We start from the raw sequence: 23206 nt of genomic DNA on the forward strand, positions 1-23206 counted from the left end.
CTTTTTTTCTAAGATAGATGCCTTTTCTATAACGATATATGTGTTTAATTTCTGAATATGCCATCTTTTGTAATTTTCAGTGTTCTTGAAAAACTACCCCACCTAATTTGAATGGTTGGCCTGTGTTCTTTATAGCAATGATCATGTTTATGTAATCACTGTATTTCTTTTTTGAAATCCTTTCAAGTTGCAGAACTTTATTTATCAGTAACCAGAACTGATGGTCCACTACACACCTGGGGTTTAGAGGAGGGAGGTTTTATTTTTAATTTTTAATTTTTTAATTTTTTAAACATTTTTATTTTTATTTATTTGAGAGAGAGCACAAGAGAACAAGAGCACAAAGGGGTGGGAGAGGGAGAAAGAATCTGAAGCAGACTCCATGCGAGTGCAGAGCCTAGTGTGAGGCACAATCCCATGACCATGAGATCATGACCTGAGCTGAAGCCAAGAGTCGGATATTTAACCCACTGAGCCACCCAGATGCTGAGAAGGGAGGGTTTAGATATAAATGGTGTATACAACCCACAGTTGTTTGAATTTGGGGGAATTATAATCTAAGTTGAAACCAAACCCAGATTCCTCATTTCCTCATATCAATGATTGTTGTTTGATGATCCTTCTGCAGCTTTTGGGAATCAGATCCACCCGTGATTCAATTTTTCCAATCATGACCTCTGAAAGGCCTTTCTGAAAACCAGGGAGAATGAAATGTTGAGTGTGCGTATCCTTAAGTTTTACAAAGTCATCCTAAGAACTCTTTAATTAAGGGTCAGTAACCCATGAATCCCCCCTCCTTCCAGGCTGGCCTGTTGATCTGGTCAGCTCAGAACTCTATGATGCAATTTGAGACAGAAGAAACAAAGACAATACAGAGTAGTGGTTTATTAGGGATGTATTATATTCCATGCCAATGTCAATATAAATGCAAAATAAAAAGCCTTGGAAAGAGCTCGTTGTTCTTCAGAATTTCATTAATCCAGGCACAAATAACAGAGGGCTGGTCCATCTCCCGGGCCCACCTCCTCCCCACCTTCAGTCATTGTTCAATTTTAAATAGTTTTAATGGCTCTGGAAGTATTCATGAATTCTGCTTGCTTCACTTTCCTAATCATGTTGTCGGCTTAAAATTCACATTTAATTAACCTCTTCACCCAAGGCATAAATCAATAATAAAGCTCCAAATGCTTACCATACAAATAGTGATTTCCATTTGGAGGGAAACTGTTGAAAATTAGACATTAGAACACCTGAAGAAAAGCAGAGAACTAGTGGTGTGGAGCTAAAAAGAGCAAACACATAAACTGGGATAATGAAAGCCCTGGATTTGAGAGGGAATATCCATTTATTCTGATTTCAGGGACAAATAGATGTTTAGGTTGGGTTCCAAAATAATGTTTTCTCTAGAAACATTAGAGGCAATCAAACATACTGATAAAGGAATGAGGTAGCATGCAAATTCTTAGGACGGAAAATGATAAAAGAAGAGGTGTTTCTTAAAGAAAGGAGCAGAAGGTTGACAAACACGATTCAAAATCTGGCACCAACATTTTTGCTATGTGAACTTCATAGTATATTTTCACATCTCTATGTGTCAATTTCCTTGTGAAATGGAAATCTTGACATCTACTTCATAGAATTATCCCAAGAATTAACCCTAAATATGTTAAACAGATGGAGGAGGCATTCAACATGTGTGCATCATGGTGAGCATGCACACATATATACACACACAGAATATGAGAGAGCTTGACCCTCAAATCACTATTGATTATCTATTGACACAAAGGAGTACTGGAACCCAAACCAAGACAACTGATTTTCTTTTCTGTAATTTTTAGCTAAGGGAGTTAGTTTCAGGGTCTCTCCGTTAAGGATGCTATTTAAATGCAAGGCAAGGAGGCATGTCTCCTGACAAGAAAAGAAAGCGGTATCTATTGGAGTTATAGATCAAATACAGGGACATACTACTGTTGCCAAGGGGGACATGGAGAACAGACCATGTGAGGTGGCAAAACCTTGTTTTCTGGATCACTCTGGGGTGACTGGAAAAATACTACATTAGCCTATTATTGTAGACCATGATTTTCCTCATCCAGGAACATTTAATATCAATGACCTACTTAGAGGTGATAGAGCAGATTTATAAAACTGGGTTCTAAGCAGGACAATATAAAATTACATAGTGATAATCATAACTCCTTTGATCTGGACACATATTTCTATGAAGGCCTTTTTTTGAACAGCACATTAAAAAATAATCTCCTTGATAAATCACCCTGCACAGAACTTTTCTAAAATTATAAAAGCTCTGAGATAGTTTTATATAAACTGCTAGATAGTTTTACATAAACTGCTATTAAACCAGAGCTCCCATGTCTCACTTCTTCTTCCATTTGCACTAAACAATTGATTTAATTGAGCCTAAATGTTGGAGTTGATATCAACCAGTAAAATTTTGACTTCTCATTTTTATTATAATAGGATATCCTTGAATACTTATTCTATTGTTCCACTCCTTAGCTATTCCTCTCAAATTTATGTAATTTGCACATTAAATGACCATGATCTTTTGTGTCCTTCACTCTATTTAAAAAGTTATCAAGGGTAAGAATTATTTCAGACTTGAGTAAGTAATAGGGACTAGATTTACCCTCACATCCTCACACCCTAAACAACTAGAAAACTGGGGAAAAATATGTGAAACAATGGTTGTCAGAACTTGAAGAATACTCAGTTAAGAATTGTGGTTTCTGAGAGAAGAGAGACAAATGCGATAAGCTTTAATATCACCCCAAATTACTGCCTAGACTAAGTTTTGAGGTTGCAACATAAGGAGGGGATACCTGGTTGTAGCCCAATGACCCTCTTCAGTTGAAGAGATTGAGATCAGCATTGAAAGATAAAACCCCCCTAGAATGTGTGGAACACATTTTCAGACAGGAGGGACTATACACAGAGAGGTCCAGAGATGTGTGTAGGTAGGAAACTCCCTCCCATCTTAGGCATACACGAGCAGTAATTATGCAAGGTCATGGAAGGAACCATGGAAAGCATTAAGGCAAATTATTCTCAAGCTCACCTAAGACTGGAAATCTGTAAACCAGACAGATGGAATGATCTAATACACAGGGCTTCTGTTAATGTCCTGAGAGGATATCACCTTTGGGATTGAACTGAATAAGCCTAAGACTAAAGACTAGACTGGACCCAATCTAACAAGCCTTAAAAACAAAATTTAAGTGATCAAACTGACACCAATACCTTAACTGCATGCCTGGAAAAAAGTACAATATTATTTAAAGGAATAAAACAAAATCCCAAACCCCCAAATATACATCTCAATGACTATTTAGGTTTCACCATGAGGGTGGGGGTGGAAGGGTTGGGACGGGTGGGAGGGGTGGTTCCCACACCAACAAAGAAGTCTCTAGATAGCACCTGGGTGTCCTAGAATTCAGCTCAATTCTGACACCACCTACCCTGACATAGCATCAGATTCCACAGGGTAAGGGCTGTGTCTCAAGAAACTGCCCTCTGCTTCAGATGCTAATCATAAGTCCATGTTGTTACCTATGCTACTGACCAACTGGCTATAAATCAGGGGTCCCAATAACACCCTTGTTGAGCTTAATTAATTTGCTAGAGCAGCTCACAAAATTCAGGAAATCTGTTTACACTCTAGATTATAGGTTTATTACAAAGGGTATTCAAGGACACCACCAATCAATAGCCAGATGAGGAGACACAGAGGGCAAGCTTCTCTCCTTGTGGAACTTGGGGCCCACCTTGGCAGCACATGAAAGTATTCTAGTTCCCCAACCTGGAAGCTCTCTGAATATTCCCCACCACCAACAACTACTTTTTAATTAATGGAGGCTTCATTACATAGGCATGTTTGATTAAATCATTAGCCATTGATGATTGGTTTAACCTCTAGCCCTTTTGCCCTCTCTGAAAATCAGAGTGGAGCTGAACATTTCAACCTTTTATTCATGGTTGACTTCTCTGGCAACCAGCCCCCATCCTTAAGTGATTTCAAAAGTCACCTTATTAACATAAACCCAGTTATGATGGAAAGGGGCTTATCATAAATAACAAGACACCTATTTCAACTTTACAGCTCTGAAATGATTTTAGGAACTGAGGACAAGAGACCAAATTTATAACAAAAAGATGCTCCTGTTGCTTTTATTGCTAGGAAATTCCAAGCATTTAGGAGCTGTGAGCCAGGAACTGTGAATAAAGACCAAATATATGTGAGAGAGATATATATCTGGTCATCCGAATAATCAAAAACATATCTCTTGTAAATCACAATAATTCATTGATATCCAATAGAAAATTACTAGGTGTTTCAACAAGTAGGAAAATAAGATACAGTAGAAAAATCAATCCATATAAACTGACTCAGAAACAGCAATGATGATAAATTTAGTAGATACTAAATTTAGTAGATATTAAAACACTAATCATAAATATGCTCAATATGCACAAGAATGGAACATGTGGATATGACAAAGAGAGACATAAATGACACAAAAAAAGACCCAAATGAAACTTCTAGAAATGAAAAATACAATATTTGAAATGAAAAGCACACCAGATTAATAGTAGATCATATATTGATGTATTTAAGACCAGATTAGATAATACAAAAAACAGATGGGTAAACCTGAAGACACAGTAATAAAAATTGAACAAAACAGAGCATCAAGAAAAAAACGAAAAGAATCATAAACAATTAAAGGCATAAGTGACTTGTAGGATAATAGCCTGCAATCTAACGTATGTGTAATATGATCTCCAGAAAGAGGGGAGTAAAAACATTTGCAGATATGAATGTTGAAAATAGTCCAAATTTGAATTAAAAAAAAAAAAAACCTGTAAATTCATAGATCCAAGAAGCTCCACAAATTCCCTGAGGAATAAACATAAAAACAAAACAAAACAAAAAAACCCCACCATAATCAAGTTGTGGAAAACCAATGACAAAAAGATAAATATTAAAAACAGAAGAGAAAAGATATATGTGAAGTTTAAAAAAGTAAGAATGATGACATACTGCTTATAAGAAACTATGCAAACCAAAGACAATGGAGGAACATTTTTAAATATTTAAAGGAAAAAACAAAACAAACCTGTCAACCTAAAGTTTTTTTTTATCCAGTGAAAATATTTTTCAAAAATGAAAGTGAAATATTCTCAGACAAATAAAAGCTGAGAAAAGGCATTCCCAGCAGACTTGCTCTACATGAAACGTTAAAGTTTTTCAGGCAGAATCACATACACAAAACAATGAATAATGCTGGTAACAGAAATGAGCTGAGTAAATATATATTTTTCTCATTGAAAAATCTCTTTAAAAAATAATTGTCTGCTTAGGGCAAACATAATAAAAAATAGGCTGGGTTTACGACACGTAGAAGTAAAATGCTTGGCAATAGGACAACGTATAGAAGAAAAGAATGTACTTTTCAAAGGTTCTTATATTAATTGTGGAGTGCTGCAATATTATTTGAAAGTAGGCTGTGTTTTGAGGAAAGATGTTTCCTTTACCAACTTAGGTCCAGTGAGGCCTGCAGATAAACTGACAGATTTAACAGGAGAAAAGACAAAGTTCACTTACATATACATGTGGGAGCATTAGGATGAAGATGTGGTTTATACACCAATCTCCTAGGCAAAAGGAAAGGGGGAGAAAGGAATTCTATGGGAAAACAAATGGGATTTTTAGGAAAGACAAATAGAAGACAGGACAGTTTGTGATAGCATTTGTTTATGCAACTTTTCCAGTGTAACTGCTGAATCTCTTACCTGGCTGCAGAGCTCCTTTGGAGAAGGGATTTAGAACAACTCAACTATTTGAAGGCTCTGCTTTTATTCAAAGAAGGGAAGTCTGAAAAGAGAACTTTCGAATTTGTTATCTTTCAGATGTGTTAAGTTAAAAATGCAAATTATGAATCATAAGGCAACAGTGAAAAGACAAAATAGTATATCTATTAAGTCAAGAGTTGAAATAAAGTAAAACCACACAAAATACTCAACTGTTCCAATAGAAGGCAGAACTGAGGGAAAAGAAAATGAAGGCCAACTGGACAATTAGAAAACAAGTAGCAATATAGTAGCTATGACAAAGTATCAATCATAGAAAATTATAAATTAGATTCACCAAAATAGTTAACTTGAAGGACATTGCCAAAAGAATTGAAAAGCAAACCACAGACTAGAAGAAAATATTTATATAACATATCTGATAAAGGATTTCTATCCAAAATACACAAAGAACTTTTACAACCCCATAATAAGAACAACAACCCAAATTTTAAAATGGGCTGAAGATTTGAATAGATCTATTACCAATGAAGGTATACAAATGACAAAAAAACACAAGAAAAGTTCACCATCACTTCTCATTAGGAAAATGAAAGTTAACTCCAAAATGTAAAGCAATGAAAGTGAAACCATGATGAGATACTACCACACATCATTTAGAATGGCTAAATACCAAAGAGGTCTGAGGAGCAACTCAAATTCTCATGTTACTGATGGGAATGCAAAATATCAGAGCCATTTTGGAAAACATTTTGGTGGTTCCTTATAAATTTAGGCATACCCTTACCCATTCAACACAACAACCACACTCCTATGAAATTAATCCAGAGAAATAAAGGCATATATCCACATAGACTTGTTTGTTCAAAGTAGATTGAAAACAAACAAAAACAAAACTGGAAACAATCTAAACAATTCAAATCCCCAACAACTGTTGAATGGATAAACTAATCGTGGTTATAACCATACACTGGAATAAGTAAGCAGTAATAAGAAATAATGAACATTCAATGACATGCATGGACTGCAAAAGCATTATTCTAAATGAAAGAAGATAGAAAGGAAGAGAATTTACACGCTTTACATTCCATTTACATGAAATGCTAGAGAGGTTAAATCCTAGTGACAGAAAGTAGCCTGGTGGTTGCTGATGACCTAGTGATGACCTAGGAGGAAGCCACTGACTGCAAGGGCCCCTGGGGGATGTTTTTAGACTATAGGAACTTTTCTATATCTTGATGGTGGTGATTCTTTCATGTCTGAAACAGTTCTTAAACTCCTCAATTTTTATGGTATGTAAATGTTGTCTCCATAACGCTATTTTTTTTAATTATCAAAATCAAGCATTTCTTATGTCCCAGGCCTTGTGCTAGAAACAAGAATTAAATCAACCAACCAAACAACTGCAGTCCCTTCTTTTATTATATAGTTGGGGAGCTAGACAACAAATTTAGTAATTGCCAACATAATATGATATGTGATATAAGTGTATCACAGGGTTCTAAGTAATATTGAGGACTTGGGGAAAATTACCAGATGAGTGGCTAAGGATGGCAAAGTGCATGTCCCTATTTTGGCAACCTACTAAATTCACATCTTCCACTAATTCAAACCATAAAAAGGCAAATAAATTTGCATATTAGAATTTTGAAAATTTTGTAAACAAGATGGACATGTTTAAATTGAATTTCTTTTTTTGTGCTTTTTACTGTCTGTTTTAGCTTTTTAATTATTTTTATTTTTTTACTTTATTCTTTTTTTGTATATTTTTTATTGGAGTTCAATTTGCCAACATATAGTGTAACACCCAGTGCTCATCCTGTCAAGTCCCCCCCTCAGTGCCCGTCACCCAGTCACCCCAACCCCCCACCCACCTCCCTTCCACTACCCCTTGTTCATTTCCCAGAGTTAGGAGTCTCTCAGGCTCTGTCACCTACTCTGATATTTCCCATTCATTTTCTCTCCTTTCCCCTTTAATCCCTTTCACTATTTCTTATATTCCCCGTATGAAGGAAACCATTTGATGATTGTCCTCTGATTGACTTACTTCACTCAGCATAATACCCTCCAGTTCCATCCACATCGAAGCAAATGGTGAGTATTCATTGTTTCTAACGGCTGAGTAATATTCCAGTGTATACATAGACCACATCTTCTTTATCCATTCATCTTTCAAGGGACACCGAGGCTCCTTCCACAGTTTGGCTATTGTGGACATTGCTGCTATAAACATCGGGGTGCAGGTGTCCTGCCGTTTCACTGCATCTGTATCTTTGGGGTAAATCCCCAGCAGTACAATTGCTGGAGCGTAGGGCAGTTCTATTTTTAACTCTTTGAGGAACCTCCAGAGAGTTTTCCAGAGTGGCTGCACCAGTTCACATTCCCACCAACAGTGTAGGAGGGTTCCCCTTTCTCCACATCCTCTCCAACATTTGTTGTTTCCTGTCTTGTTAATTTTCCCCATTCTCACTGGTGTGAGGTGGTATCTCGTTGCGGTTTTGATTTGTATTTCCCTGATGGCAAGTGATGCAGAGCATTTTCTCGTGTGCTTGTTAGCCATGTCTATGTCTTCTTTGGCGAAATTTCTGTTCATATCTTTTACCCATTTCATGATTGAATTGCTTGTTTCTTTGCTGTTGAGTTTAATAAGTTCTTTTTTTTAAAAGATTTTTAATAAGTTCTTTATAGATCTTGGATACTAGCCCTTTATCTGATAGGTCATTTGCAAACATCTTCTCCCATTCTGTAGGTTGCCTTTTGGTTTGTTGACTGTTTCTTTTGCTGTGCAGAAGCTTTTTATCTTGATTAAGTCCCAATAATTCATTTTTGCTTTTGTTTCCCTTGCCTTCATAGATGTATCTTGTAAGAAGTTGCTGTGGCCAAGTTCAAAAAAGGTGTTGCCTGGGTTCTCCTCCAGGATTTTGATGGATTCTTGTCTCACATTTAGATCCTTCATCCATTTTGAATTTATCTTTGTGTATGGTGTATTAAATTGAATTTCTTAAGAGAATTGTCTCTTTTTTTGTGTGCACCACTTCTCCTCTTATTTTGCCTTCATTTTTGTAAATTATAACATAGATATAGTAGGCCACACAAATCTTAATTGTACCACACAACAGATTTTTGTATACATACATTCCCTCATAACTACCACCTAGATCAAGATTTAGTACATTTTTAGATTTTTTTTTTTTCTGTTTTTAAGGCCCCTGATTGCTCGTTGATTATTTATTGGCAGTTTGGAATTTGAGAACAGAGGGCAATGCTGTCTCTCTATGGAAAAACTGTAGAGGAAGATCAAAATTGTCATTGCTACTTATAAGAACTGTTCAGCACGATCAATTTTGACTCTGTCAGCTTCATTATGAAGATAGCTAATTTAGGTAACATTTGTAAGCACTCCCAGGGTGAAGCATGTCTTTCTAAGAGAGGTAAATATCAATATTCTGCCCTTGGGAAAGCTATTGGAATTTTAAAATCATTTCACTACAGGTAGAAAATTATAATTTTCAATAGGAACATGTTGAACCCTGAATAAGATGAGGGCCTACTAGCAAATCTCCTCTGTGCTTTTGTGTAAGAAAAAAAATCCCTTTGTGAATTGACCTTAAAATGCACTTTAATCTATGGCAATAATCTATGGTTATCCACTTGAAATAATAATTAATGCTAATGAAATCGATAATTAGGAGCCATTCTCAATTTTAATTAGACATACAAGTATTCTAATTAACCAGTTTTGGACTTTGTCTTGAAGTTGAAGGTCTTCTGTTCCTTGACAGACAATGAGGACAGCTCAGGAAAAAAGAAAACAACCACATCCTCCTTCAATTAGACTCCACATCAGATGGCTCCTACTGTTGTTTTCTGTCCGTGTAGTAGTTGCTGAGAAAAGTCCCTCTCCAGGAAAATGGAATCCATTTCTGGAAAGAGGGATACAATGCACACAGTGTTATTTGGCACCACCAATTTCTCTTAACAGTTCCAAATGCCCCACCTTCAGACTTGTTTCACTACATCTTACCTGGAACTATTTCTGTCCTCAATGCCAAGCTCACAGCAAATGAGAACTGACCATGTACTAAGGTCTGAGAAAGTGATGAAATATGAAACTGGAAAAGCGGATGGGGGGAATGAGTTATAGATTTCCTTAGCTTCAGGTTTTCCCCTTCCCTAACCTCCATGAATCAAAACTAGTTTGAGATGCTCAGTCTTTGCTTAATCTTGCCCTATTAATGGGACATGGTGGTTGGTTTGTGGACCCATTGTATCACTGAAGCAACATTTTATTTTATTTACGTGTTTTAAAGCTTTTTTTCTTAATTTCAGAGAGAGAGCAAGAGAGAGAGAGTAAGAGAGAATGAGAGAGTGAGTGAGCACAAGTGGGGGAGGAGGGAGGAATAGAGGGAGAGGGAGGAGCAGGAACCCCACTGAGCAGGGAGCCAGATTTGGGACTCAATCCCGGGACCCTGAAAATATGACCTGTGCCAAAGGCATTAACTGACTGAGCCACTCAGGTGCTCCTGAAGCTATATTTTAAAAGATATTATCCAGGAATAAGTGATGTTATAAGCTCTTTCCAACATTAGCAGAACAGAGTTTCTGGACCACAAGGCCTTTTGCCTTCCTTCAGATCATCTTTTCTGGGCAATCGTCTGTTCTATCTCCGTACAATACAGAGCTTACTCAGGCAGTTGGGATGTCTCACTACCTGGATGGCAAGCAGATGACATTGAGGAGATCACCTCTGTCACTGGGAGAACTATGCCTGGCAGTTTGTTTAACTCAGCTCATTCCAAAAGCATCTATAGACAACATACTCTGCTCTCTTAAAGACTAGTGAAACTGGGATGCCTGGATGGCTCAGTGGTTGAGCGTCTGCCTTTGGCTCAGGGTGTGATCTCCGGGTCCTGGGATCGAATTCCATATCAGACTCCCCAGAGAGAGCCTGCTTCTCCCTCTGCCTGTGTCTCTGCCTTTCTCTCTGTGTCTCTCATGAATAAATAAATAAAATCTTTTTAAAAAGGCTAGTAATACTGAGGCACTGTATAGTCTAGTGTTTCCCCCTAGAATCTCAGTGGCTTTCTCTGAATTCACTTTAACTCTGTCAGGACATGAAGGCTACTCTTCTGAGATTGAAGCAGGCTAGTTTCTACAGTGCCACCATTCCAGCATCTCTGCCTTGTTGACTAGAAGTGTTCAGATCTAAAGACACAAGCCTGCAAACATCCCAGACTCTGATCATCCCCACTGCAGTTGTCACTCTTAGGACACATATCATCAGAATGAGACAGGTTTGTTTGTTTCATTTTCAAACAAAAGAGAATGGCTTGCTGCCCAGTCTACTCGTTTAAGGCCCTAACAGATCACTAAGCATTATTTTTCAAGATAGAATTTTAAAGTGCCCCAGAGTGTCAACACTGTGGGAAATTGGGTAACTGTCTCTGGAAGCTTTTGCTTTTTGTTAAATGGAGTATTTATTTGGAATAATTTGGGATAAACATTTAATTTGTGATAATTTGGGCTAATAGAAAAAATAGCATGACGCCCCTGTATATTCCTCACACAGTGTCAGTTTTCCCCATTTATCTTCCATTACCATGCTACATTTGTCAAAACTAAGGAACCAGCACAGATACATTAAACTCTAGATTTATTTTAATTCTAGCAGTTTTTCCATTAATGTCAATTTTTTTTTTTCTGTTCCAGGATCCAAATGTGGATGGGTCCTCTTTCCATCTAATGTGAAGTCCTTTCTAGAATTTACCTTCAGATAACAGTATTTTCTTTCCAGTGAATTCTTTCGGTCTGCTTTGGATCTTAATAGGAACAGTACTAAAGCCCTGAGCTCCATGTTACATGTTGTTTTGTTCCTCTCCGTGGTGAACCCACCTCATACTTACTGCTCTGGATCAAACCAAAAGAGAGTCGAAGGGTGATGGGTTTTTAAAAGTGTCCTTCATCTGTTTTAGCAAGGACACAGTAGAGGTAAGCCCAGTCTTCTTTCATTCTCTCTTCCTTTATTTTTTTCTGAGTAAAAACATTTAGGTCAAATGTATCTGAACTAAAAAGCAGCTGAATTTTCCCTAGAATCAATAAAACGCTTCCACAGCATCCACACTGAAACAGACAAAACCTTCGTCAACGCCCCTGACAGGCAACCAGTCTCTCCTTTGTGCACCTGTAGGGTCACTCTTAGGATGCAGTCTTTAATTGAAAAAAAAAAAAAAAAAAAAGTCCTTCAGACCTCAAAGAGTAGCAGAAAGGGCATTATTCCTCGGTCTGGGCAGTTGTGAAGCATCATAATAGATTCCTTTTGCAAAACCATTCTCGCTAACACCAGCTCACCAAGTCTCTTTAAAGCTTATTAAGCACAGACATTTAGTTGCTCTTTTTTTTTCTTCTAAACCTGAAGTTTTCCTCCTCTAGAACCAATGTCAGTTCACAGTAGCTCAGTTTATCAACGCATCTAAAAAGAAGGAGAAAGCAATTATTTCTGAGAGTAGCCAAGGCTGTGCTTGCGGGGTGGGGAGGAAATTGTGACAAGGATTTTAGTATATTTAATTCACTTATTCCCTGAGTGAAAGGTGAAAATTATAGAGAGTTTTTAAAATTTTTTATTTTTTATATCCACTGCCTAGAGAATTATTACAAGTCTATACTGTTACATGATTACATGGACAAAGCATCCAGCTAAAATTATCACTTTGAATTTGATAATGAACTCTTTCAGTTTGGATTGAGTTTGGGTTTCACATTGCTTCACAGTAAATCTTCATAATTTAGGACCACATTAATAGGAATCTAAAATATGATGGATGGGTTGGTTTGAAGTTTCATTGATACAATTGTGAAAGCATGTTTCTTTGTAAATTAACCTGATAAAGACTGTGGGCAAAGGTTTAATCCTGTCAATAAGAACCACTGCTGTCAAATATTGAGGGTGCTCAACTGATTGGGATAAAATACGAAATTGTTTTGTTTTTCCACTAACTGTTATCAATTCTGCTCTGCTGACTTGCCATCCTCATTTCCTGAAGAATAGAAAATGAAGTCTTATTTCATAATATTCAGTTATGTTTGATTATTAAAAGTTATGTAGTTCTATTCCTTAAAAAAAAAAACCCTATTATCACAACTGATTCAAAAATACAACTTCCTCACCCCTCTAGCAGGAGGATAAACCAGTGGGGCCAGTGACCTCCTGGGAGAATTTTGCACTCTCCCATGCTCTTTCTCTGGTACTTGCACCACACATTCCCACACAACCTTCATCTCTTGGTTCCTTTCTTCCTCAGGCCCCTCTGCCCCTGCCTCCTGATTATCCCATCCCTGGTGTATGATAGCACCATGCTAGCCAGTGGATGCACAGATGTCAAAGCATAAACAAAATGTCAGACTCCCCTTTTGGCAGAGTCTCAGGCTATAAAGAGATTCTCTTGTGGATTCTTTTCTTTGGCTGCTATCCATAAGTGCATTAATCGAAAAGTGCTTATATGTACACTTAGCTTTTAATTCACATGTCAGTTAGAACTTTGAAAACTGGCAAACTGCTTTACAAATGCTTAAATAAAATGAAGGAAAAAAACCTAAGATCATGTCATCAGGTTAGACATTGAAGTTGTGCTTTTTTGCCATTTGTCTTATAAATTTGGGGAGTACATAAACAGTTTTTGAGGAGAAAAGTAGATATATATTTTTAAATTGTCCATGAAATAAGCCAAAAAAGTGATTGTTAATATCCAAATGAGGTATTAACCTAAAACCATTAGCTATATCATTTGCTTTATCTTATCTATTGTATGAATGTAGCAAGTTGAAATGAAGGCCCTTCCACTCATGAAAATACTGTTGACAATGGTAATGACAAACTTTACGTTCTAGGACTGATTTAATCTTGTTCTAAATCCCATCAACCCCGAGAAGCAGGAAGTCAGATCATCCACTGGAACTGTCTCAGCACAGCCTAGATATTCTGTTTCCTTTATTCCAAAGGGATTTTGATCTCAAGGGTGAAAGCAGAGAACCCAAGTCTAACCTCTTGCTCCTTGCTCCTTGTGCTCTTTTCTCATTTTCCCTCTCATACTAGAAGCTCTTTTTCTCCCCTCTTCCAGAGTGACCAGAACTCCAGTTCTATCATATTTTCATCTTCTCTAATTATAGACCTTTCTTTAAAATACTGTTATTCATTTACTTGTGCCCACAATCTTCATATCCTAGATTTAATGGTGGAAACACAACAGTGGAAAGAAAAACATAGATTGGTAATCAAGAAAATATTTCCAAAATGTTGTCCTTACTACAGAAATATTTGGGTGTAAATTTGTGACATAATGATATTCCAGGCTAATTTTTTTTCTTTAATCCTGTGCTATTATCACCCATTTCCATGGCTATGAAATTGATATGACTATCACCCATTTCCAATTTCATGAAATTGGAGCATGTGGCTGCAGTTCATGTTCTGGGTCTTTTCCAACATGACCTATAAACTCAATTTTTATACCAGTGATGATTATGTTTTACTGTTTCTTTATCTGGGAGCTACCCTGCTATGTGAATCAATGTTTTCTAATCTTTATTTCTAATCTTTATTTAAAATATAATAAAGTAGCCCACTCAGGAAACACAAGGCTACAAGCTATACTCTCAGAACTGCTATAAAACACTCTATAGCTAAGTAGTTGGGTATGTAGTTGGTAACCTGGACAATAACTTGCATAATGTTTGAGTAGAATTCACGTGGCCATATTTCAATACTGCCTATGGGAAAGAAAAAAAAAGTCGGTGGATAGTTTAAAGCGTACTATTACAAAATTAGAGAGTATGTTTCTAACAGAATTATTTTCTACCACTTCTCAAAGTTTTAAGTTTACCACAAATAAATGAAAATTAATTATATTCACATAGATCTAAAAAGTTCTCAGCTCTAATTTGTCTACTATGAACTTCAACAAATGGCATTTAGAAGCTGATGTACAGGCTTTAGAAAGGAATTTAAACTGCATTTATATTCCTAATACATATGGTTCTCTGCCATAGGGTCAAGTCTGCCATCTTTGACCAAGTTTTCAGCTTTGGGATGGAACCTCACAGAGAATCAACAGAAGATAGTGGCTTGCTGGGTGAACTGGGCGGTATGACAGCTTGGGAAACAGCCATAACAGAATACTCCTGAATGCATAGATTCCTTATTTTTAAAATCCAGATTTTCATGATCAGCTTAATCTAAATTAGGGAAGTTGGATGATATCTTTTAAAATAGACTTCTCTAGGTGGCGATACTTCTTATAATCTAACCTCAGAGATTCAAAGTTCATCTTTTTAAAGTTAGCTAAAGAGATACCTTCCAGACAACAACAGAGAAGTACCAAAGTGATCTAAACTCTCTGGACCATAGTTTCCTCAGAGTTAAAATGGGGAAGAGAGAAAAGTGAGGTCTCAATCCTTGGCTTGTCTGAAAAAACAAGACAGATTTTAGACTCTGTATTTCTGAACTATTTTCTTCGTGAGCAAAATGAGGACATGACTCAATCGAAAACAATGGTCTGATATGCATGTGTCTTGATGGTTTCTTTCCTGTTTGTGTGAATACTTTGGGACAAAGTGAATTTGAAGCACTAAAAGGGTTGCCTTTTAGGGTATTTTCAAATTGATAACAAATGTATTATGTATCAGTACTCATAACAATTTGGATTATGGGGGCAAAAGGAAAATCTTTAAACAATTCAAAGTAATAAACTGAAATTAAGATTAGTGATGGAATTTCAAAAGCATTTGATGCTTCTTATATAAAGCTTACCCTTAAATAGTTTGGACCTTTTGGTACAATTTAATAAATATAGGTAAATTGTTTTGAAAGCAAATAAAAAACATGGAGACAACATAAGGGTAAATTAAAGCTAGTCATATGCCATTTGTCATCAATTCTGAGTCAATGTAGCACGATTTAACAGATTTACGCAAGAAAAGTATTAAAACAAAATAAAAAAAATTTGGTGATAGGAGAGCCCAGGAAGGAAAGAATAAACCAATAATTAAATATGTGCCTCAAATATCTTTTGTCTCTCCAACATAACACATTATGGCTTTCAAACTCAGTTAGGAAGTCCTTTTCTTTTTCATACTTCTTTTCTTGCTATCAACTCTTAGTTAAAGCAAGTGTCCCGGTTCACTGGGCATCACATTTCAATCTCTCTGACATGATTGGCAAATATGGCTGCTGCTCTGAGATTTAGCCCTTCGCCAACCAGGTGGTGACGATTTCAGTAATATTCTCATATTCAAATAGATTGTATCTCACAAGGCCCCTGACAGTTCCTCACTTACTCATCCTTGCAACACTTCAAGAGAGAAGACAGAGTTTGGCTAATCATGCCCTGGAGTAGAGAAATCAGAGATCCATATGGATAAAGAGTTGACAGGGAAAGACAGCACAATGGAATGTCACAAAGCAAATCCACCATAAGGAATCAGAAATGCTGAACGATTTTCAAGGTCAAAAATATGCTTCTAAATATATTCCCTTTAAAATCCTCTTTCTATCCATAATCATTTTAGAATGGAAAAGGAGATACACATTTTACCATTCTTTATTTGGTGGATTAGTTTGTGTGAGGGTATCTGAGAAACCCTTCCCCCTTCTTGGATTTCTGCCTCCAAGGAAGCTGGCAGGTCCATTTCTCCTAAAACAGACCTAGCTTGGTTTAACCCTGAATGAAAGCTGGCATCAGGATTGGCAGAAAGTTTACAGCTCACAAACTGCTACTTCCTGGGGTGAGCTACTACTCAAATGACAAAGGACTATGAACTAATTTGCTTATTCTTTGACACTGCCAGTTAATTGTAGTTATTATGTATAAAGTATTGGTACACAATTATTATAATACAAAGACATTAATAGACTTATAATGTTAGTGCATGTACTACATATATTTAAAAGTTTTGCATTTGCTTGTTTTGGGGGGTTGGTTATTAAGGATTAAAAGACTATACTTGTGGAAAAAATAAGACTTTCATTTCTGAGTGAGGATATGTTTCTACTTATTTATCAGGGAGAAGACAATCATGATCATTTTTCCCCCATGTAATCAACATGTTTTGAGAAATCTGTGTTTGATGTCAGGGAGACTGATGAAGGCAGTGGGGAGCATGAGATTTTTCAGCATCCTCTATCATGAACTATGCTGTAACAAAAAGATTTCTTCTGGCCCAACCTCATAAAGGAATAATACTTCAACACCCAGTCATAGAACAATAAAAAACTAATATGTAGAATCTAGTGCAACTATGTCATTTTTAAAATATTTGAATAAACTTTTTATGTTAGATAGTGTTAAATTTATAGAAAATATATAATGATAGTGCAGAGCATTCCCATATACTCCACACCTAATTTTTCCTATTAACTTCTTCTATTATTGTGGTCCATTTGCAAAATAACAAATATTATTATTTATAATATATTTATTTATTATGTATTTATAATTACTTATTATTTATAATAATATAAAATAACAAGTAATAAACTAATGCTGATACATTATTATTCACTAAATTTAATTCTTTATTTGGATTTCATTAATGTTTCTCTAGCCACCTTTTTCTGTTCCAGGATCCCATCCAATATATCACTTTTCAGTTAGCTGTAAAGTCTCCTTAGGCTTCTCCTTAGTCACTTATCCATTTATTTGTTTATATCACTATGAATTCATGGATAGTATTTTATTTTGTGGATTATACTTTGAGTTATAATCCAATACCGTATTATATATTTTGTTGCTCAAGTTTTTCTAGCTTTACCACTAGGAGCCTGTTCTGCTGGTTCCTGTGTCCTGGCATATTGTTCTGGGAGCTCTTTCCTACTTTCTGACACTACAAGACCTTCCAAGTTCATCTGGCATATTTCCTGCCTGAGTTGTCGTATCAGACATTTTTTCTAAGTAGCCCTGGTTTCTTGTACTGGAGAATGGTATTAGAAATGAAGATCTGAGCACTGGCAAGCATGTCCTTCTACAGATTGCACAACTGAGGCTCAGAGAAGTTAAGGGATTTGCTCAAGATCCAAAGGTGACCAGTGGCAAAGCTAACACTGGGACACAAGTTATCTTGATGCTTGGGTCACTGATCTAGCCATTCTATTACTCTGTCTTTCCTGTCACATTCCAGGACACATAGCCTTCATGGGCATATAAATGAAAAACTGGGTCTTTTGCCCCAGTAGTCTAGACATTCTGAGTGTCCTGCAGTTACGTGCATTTTTATTTATGCAGGACTTTGAAGCCTCATCATGAAAGAGAAGATGAAAGCATAAGAAATTCAGCTATCTTAATAATGACAAAGGAAACCATGAAGGGCTGTTTCCCTATGTAGGGTATGGTTTAGGTAATGCAGAGAATATCAGGTGTGTCTTCATATACTTGGACAATGTGCTGTGTAATATATTTGTGTGAATGTTTTATCTTCCAAGATCCTCATCAGTTTGTCAGAACCCTTTCAGACATGTGTCTTTACAGCCTTGTTGACCTAAAGGCATGTCTACTTGCATACACATCTATAAAGAGCAACAATAACTCTTGTAGCTGGAAATTTGATATCTGTTGCAAAATACTAAAGAGTAATGCATATTATCCCTTTTTGGAAGAGACAGGTAGTGCATTTCCCTGCAGTCTTTGTGATGTACAAAATTTAGTGATCAACTAGTACCTAAAGCATATGAAAACCCTTGACAATATTCTTTGGTGCTAGAGGGCAAGCATAGTATACATCTCCTATCATCTTATTATATATATTTATATATGGTCTAATTTCATATTTATTTTAAAGGTCAGAAGATCATTTTAATATTAATGCCTTAGGATTATTTCTTTTTTATCTCTACAAGATGTGTTTCTGGTAGATTCCATGCATTTAATAGTGAGTCATTCTTATCACTCTGGCTGGTTATTACCAAGATTGTTTCAGCTATTATGGGTAATGCAAAGATGAATAAATCCTAGTTTGTGGTGATAAAATGATACCCTAACTTATATTTTACCGATGACCTCCATAGCTTCTAGCACAATATACCATACACAATAAGCATTAAGCAAGCAATCATTATTTAACAAATTAATAGCCAATCCATATAATATTGGGCCTTTACATTTTCCACTAGTAATTGTTTCATTAAAATATTTACAAGGCAATTGGTCAATATTGCAAATTCTTTGTTAGAAAAGTTTAAATGATTATTTCCTCATGTGTATCAATATCTTTGTAGTTTTGGTATTAAGCCCTGTAAAATAATAACTGAGCCCATCACTATATGGGCTTCCTTTCTTATCTATCTCATAAGTGAAGAAGTAGTAAGCAATCTCTGAGGTACCATTGTCCTAAATACCTATACTTAATGGTTGAATTGTTCCTAGTAGTAAAGGGCTTAAGCACCCAGATTTTATTTATTTTTCCTTAAAATGGGACTATGTTTTATTTTATTTTGTTTTACTTTTTAAATGGGGACTATACTTTAAATACACATCCTTAGGGGTGACTGGGTGGCTCAGTTAAGTCCAACACTGAGCGTGGAGTCTGCTTAAGATTCTCTCTCTCCCTCTCATTCTGCTGCCTCTCCTTCCCACCCTGCTTACTCTCTTCCTCTATAAATAAGTAAGTAAGTAAGTAAGTAAATAAATAAATAAATAAACAAATGCACATCCTTAGAAGCAATTTCTGTCAATTATTATAATTTTGGCATATAAAAGAAAGAACTTGGTATACTTTTGAAACTTATGTACATTGTTCAAATTCCAAAATGTCAGGGTTTTTTTTTTACCCTTTTATTATCTTAAATTTTATTTTAAATCTACATATTATATGTGATTGCAATTAATGCAAATGTATGACATTTATACCAATTACTCATCCTGCAGCAATCAACCAATTGCTAGTACTAAATGTTTAATGCAGGCAAAGCTTCTCACTCAGTAGTAAGAATAATCACATTTTTACTTACATTTATATTGGCTCATCAATATCTGTCTATGTATGTAATTTATTGGAACACTATCTGATGGAATATGGTCAGAGACAGAGTTAAGACTTTTATTTTTTTTTAATTTTTATTTATTTATGATAGTCACACAGAGAGAGAGAAAGAGAGAGGCAGAGACACAGGCAGAGGGAGAAGCAGGCTCCATGCACCGGGAGCCCAACGTGGGATTTGATCCCGGGTCTCCAGGGCCAAAGGCAGGCACAAAACCGCTGCGCCACCCAGGGATCCCAGAGTTAAGACTTTTAAATAATGAGTCATTTTATATGGGTTTGTACTAAATAAAGCTAATTGATGTTAAAGGCAACATCTTCAAAGAGCTTGTTAAGGGGTTTTTAGATGCTCAAATACACATATTTCTTCTTTTTTTCCTGATTCTATAAATTGAATACATTTCTATGCTATCTAAAGCAATTATCCCCCATCCCAAATGGACAAGGATCATTGCTACTTTTATAGCCCTTCTGGTCTGTTCCACAACTTTTGTAATGAGTGGCTGAGTTTGAAAGTAGCAGATCTGTATGAAAACATTGAAGGAATTTTTCCTGCTTGTCTGGATAAAACGTTAAGCATATCATCTACCTGAAAAATTTGGTCAGTGTGTACAGATCGGCTGGTGGTTCTTGTGTAAACGACTTTCCATCTCACCAGAGGTCTCTCAGGTTTCCTGCTTTCTGTTCTCAGAGGAAGAGAAAGTTCCTCGGAACTAATTTCTTGGGACACATAGGTGGCTCAGTGGTTGAGTGTCTGCCTGTGGTTCAGGTTGTGATCCTGGGATGGAGTCCCACATTGGACTCCCCATGGGGATCCTACTTTTCCCTCTGCCCGTGTCTCTGCCTCTCTTCTTGTGTCTCTCATGAATAAACAAAAGCCTTAAAAAAACACTAATTTCTCAATGAAAACGTACACACAAACACACACACTAAAATAAAAAAACAGCAGATACTAAAAGTGGGCCATGTTTAACTTTGTTCTTGAATTTTAGTTAGCAAATTGTAACACTTTTCTTCATTCTTGACTCATAATTTTTAAAATCCAGGGAACCTTCTTTGGTTTTAGTTTAATTTTCTTATGAAAGTTCAAGTTAGTCTCGGTTTCCTATTCCTGTTAAGAATTTCTTTGGTAGAACAAATCCAGAAAAAACATAACAAGATCCCCTAAACTTATCAAATTAAAATGAACCTATGAGGAAAGGTAAAGGCATTTGGGTTAACTTAACTCAAAGTCAATCTCCCATATTCTAAATCCTTGTGAGTGTTCAACACACCCAAGACTAAGCCGTGGTCTTTCATTTGGCATATTATCATTCTCTGAACTGGCATCTGGACTAAGTTCCCTGATCTGTAAAGATTTCATTTTCCTCTTTGAGGATTAAGTGAAATTCTTCCCATCTAACAAAGGAGCAGGTTATTAATATACCCCACAATTGCTTGTTTTCCTTTTATTAAGTGATATAAGTTGAAAACAATAACAATCCAGAGATATTGCTGAGATTGTCATCATAGTCTGAATATCCAAATGCTCAGCCTTACGGAATTTTGAGCATATTGCCATGATACTAAGGAGAAATGTACCAAAATGTTATCTCTTCAGAGCATATAAGACAAAACGGAATTTGTAGAACATAATCATAAAGGAAGATTGGTCAGCCTCACTAAACAGAAGTTTTGGAGAAGCAGTGGGATAAATACATTGCTCAGAGAACATCTGGGGCAGAGAAATGGGTGCAATGCTTTGGGAACTACACAGCTTGATATAGGATTCTGGCCTCTTCCTTCTGGCTCTACAATCCCATCTCATACTTCTATTCCATGGCCTATTTGTTTAGCGGCAAGCATTTAGTAGCATGTCAATGAACACAGGAGTTGCCAAACTATGGTCCATGAGTCAAATCTGGCCCAATGCCTGATTTTGTAAATAAAGTTTTATTGGAACATGGCCATAATCCTTCATTTGTACATTGCCTATGACTATTTTGGGGCTACCACAGCTGGGTTCAGTAGTTAAAACAGATATAGTATGGCTCCTATAGCCTAAAATATTTTCCTATCTGATTCTTTGATAAAAAGTTTGCTAACTCTGAACAGAAAGGATTAGTTGATAACTCTGGATTTGCAAACATTAACATTTACTGGCTCAAAAAAACACTAATCATATATGTCCTATATTTCTTCATTGAATAACTCAGCATTTCAAATCCTAGATCATTTTCTCATTTTCCCTGCAAAGAAAACTGTGTGCAGCATGTTAGGGAAGGAAATAAATAGCCCAGCAGGAAGGAAATTCAGAATCCTTCCTCTGACTCCACTGCTTTTCTCTACAGAGTGACTTGAAAACCCTAAGAATATAATGGACAGTAGCATCTCATGCTTCTTTTCAGCTCATCATTACTGGTTTTGCAAGAAGGCACAGACTTCTTGAGATTTCACTCTAGGGTTGGGTTCTTTTGTAGGCACACACACACGCACACACACACACACACACACACACACACACACAGCTAGCCTGCACTCATGCATGCCCAGCACCTTCCCTCATTTTGCATGTCCACTCAGGTGCTGACCGCCAGCTGGCATGAATGACAGATGATGCTAACTTTCAACAGATGTCTTTCTGACCCCAAAGATAATGGAAATGACAAATAATAACTTTGTAATTACCTTAACTCCAACCAAAGCATAAGCTGAAAAATAACCAGATGAGAACTACAGGGAACATGTGGGACTGACTTCCCTATTAAGCATGTTTAAGTGTCCCCCGTGCTGCGCAGCTCAGAGGCTGTGCCAAGAGAGCAGGGAAGGCAGCCGAACATGCACCCAACCATAAATCTTCTTGGCCCCATGATAAACAAACAAGATTTCAGCATCTGCACGCACAGCTGATGAGAAAGGGAGAAATGAAGATTAAATGGAAACTAGGGCACTGGCAGAGCTTGCAGTTTTACAGGGCTTTGGATCAGATAAAAGCTCTCCAATTAAAAATACATTTTAAATGCTCACATTCTCTTCTGTGTGTTGTGTCTGGTCCTCGAGAAGAAACAATAGGAAAGCGTCCCTCCCCCACCCCCCAAAAAAACAAATAGAACTTTGAAATGTTGAGAGGACAGTTTGCCTTTGGTTAATATTCTTAGTCTGGGAAGTGGGTGAGGCAAGATGGTGACATGTAGTGTGCCATTTCTAACTCTGGCCAATAGCATGGCCATCTGGGCTTCATCACACCTTGAGGATGACAGAGAGACCCCTGAGCCTGGTGAAACTTTCTTTTATTTTTAGGAATCTAGAGGCTATTTGAAGTAAGTTTTTGAATAAACACCAGAAAGTGAATTTGTTTAGTTGGTCTAAA

At 36.6% G+C, this 23206-nt stretch overlaps 1 long non-coding RNA gene across 1 annotated transcript; it reads left to right on the forward strand.

Annotated features, from left to right (window-relative positions):
* Positions 1–11551: 11551 nt before the first annotated feature.
* On the forward strand, positions 11552–17112 carry LOC125752691 (uncharacterized). The gene is made up of 3 exons (XR_007402801.1): positions 11552–11823; positions 14878–14972; positions 16890–17112. It is a non-coding gene; the product is annotated as an uncharacterized LOC125752691 (long non-coding RNA).
* Positions 17113–23206: the final 6094 nt, after the last annotated feature.

Source organism: Canis lupus, chromosome 16 (assembly GCF_003254725.2).
Source record: "Canis lupus dingo isolate Sandy chromosome 16, ASM325472v2, whole genome shotgun sequence".
Classification (NCBI taxonomy): domain Eukaryota; kingdom Metazoa; phylum Chordata; class Mammalia; order Carnivora; family Canidae; genus Canis; species Canis lupus.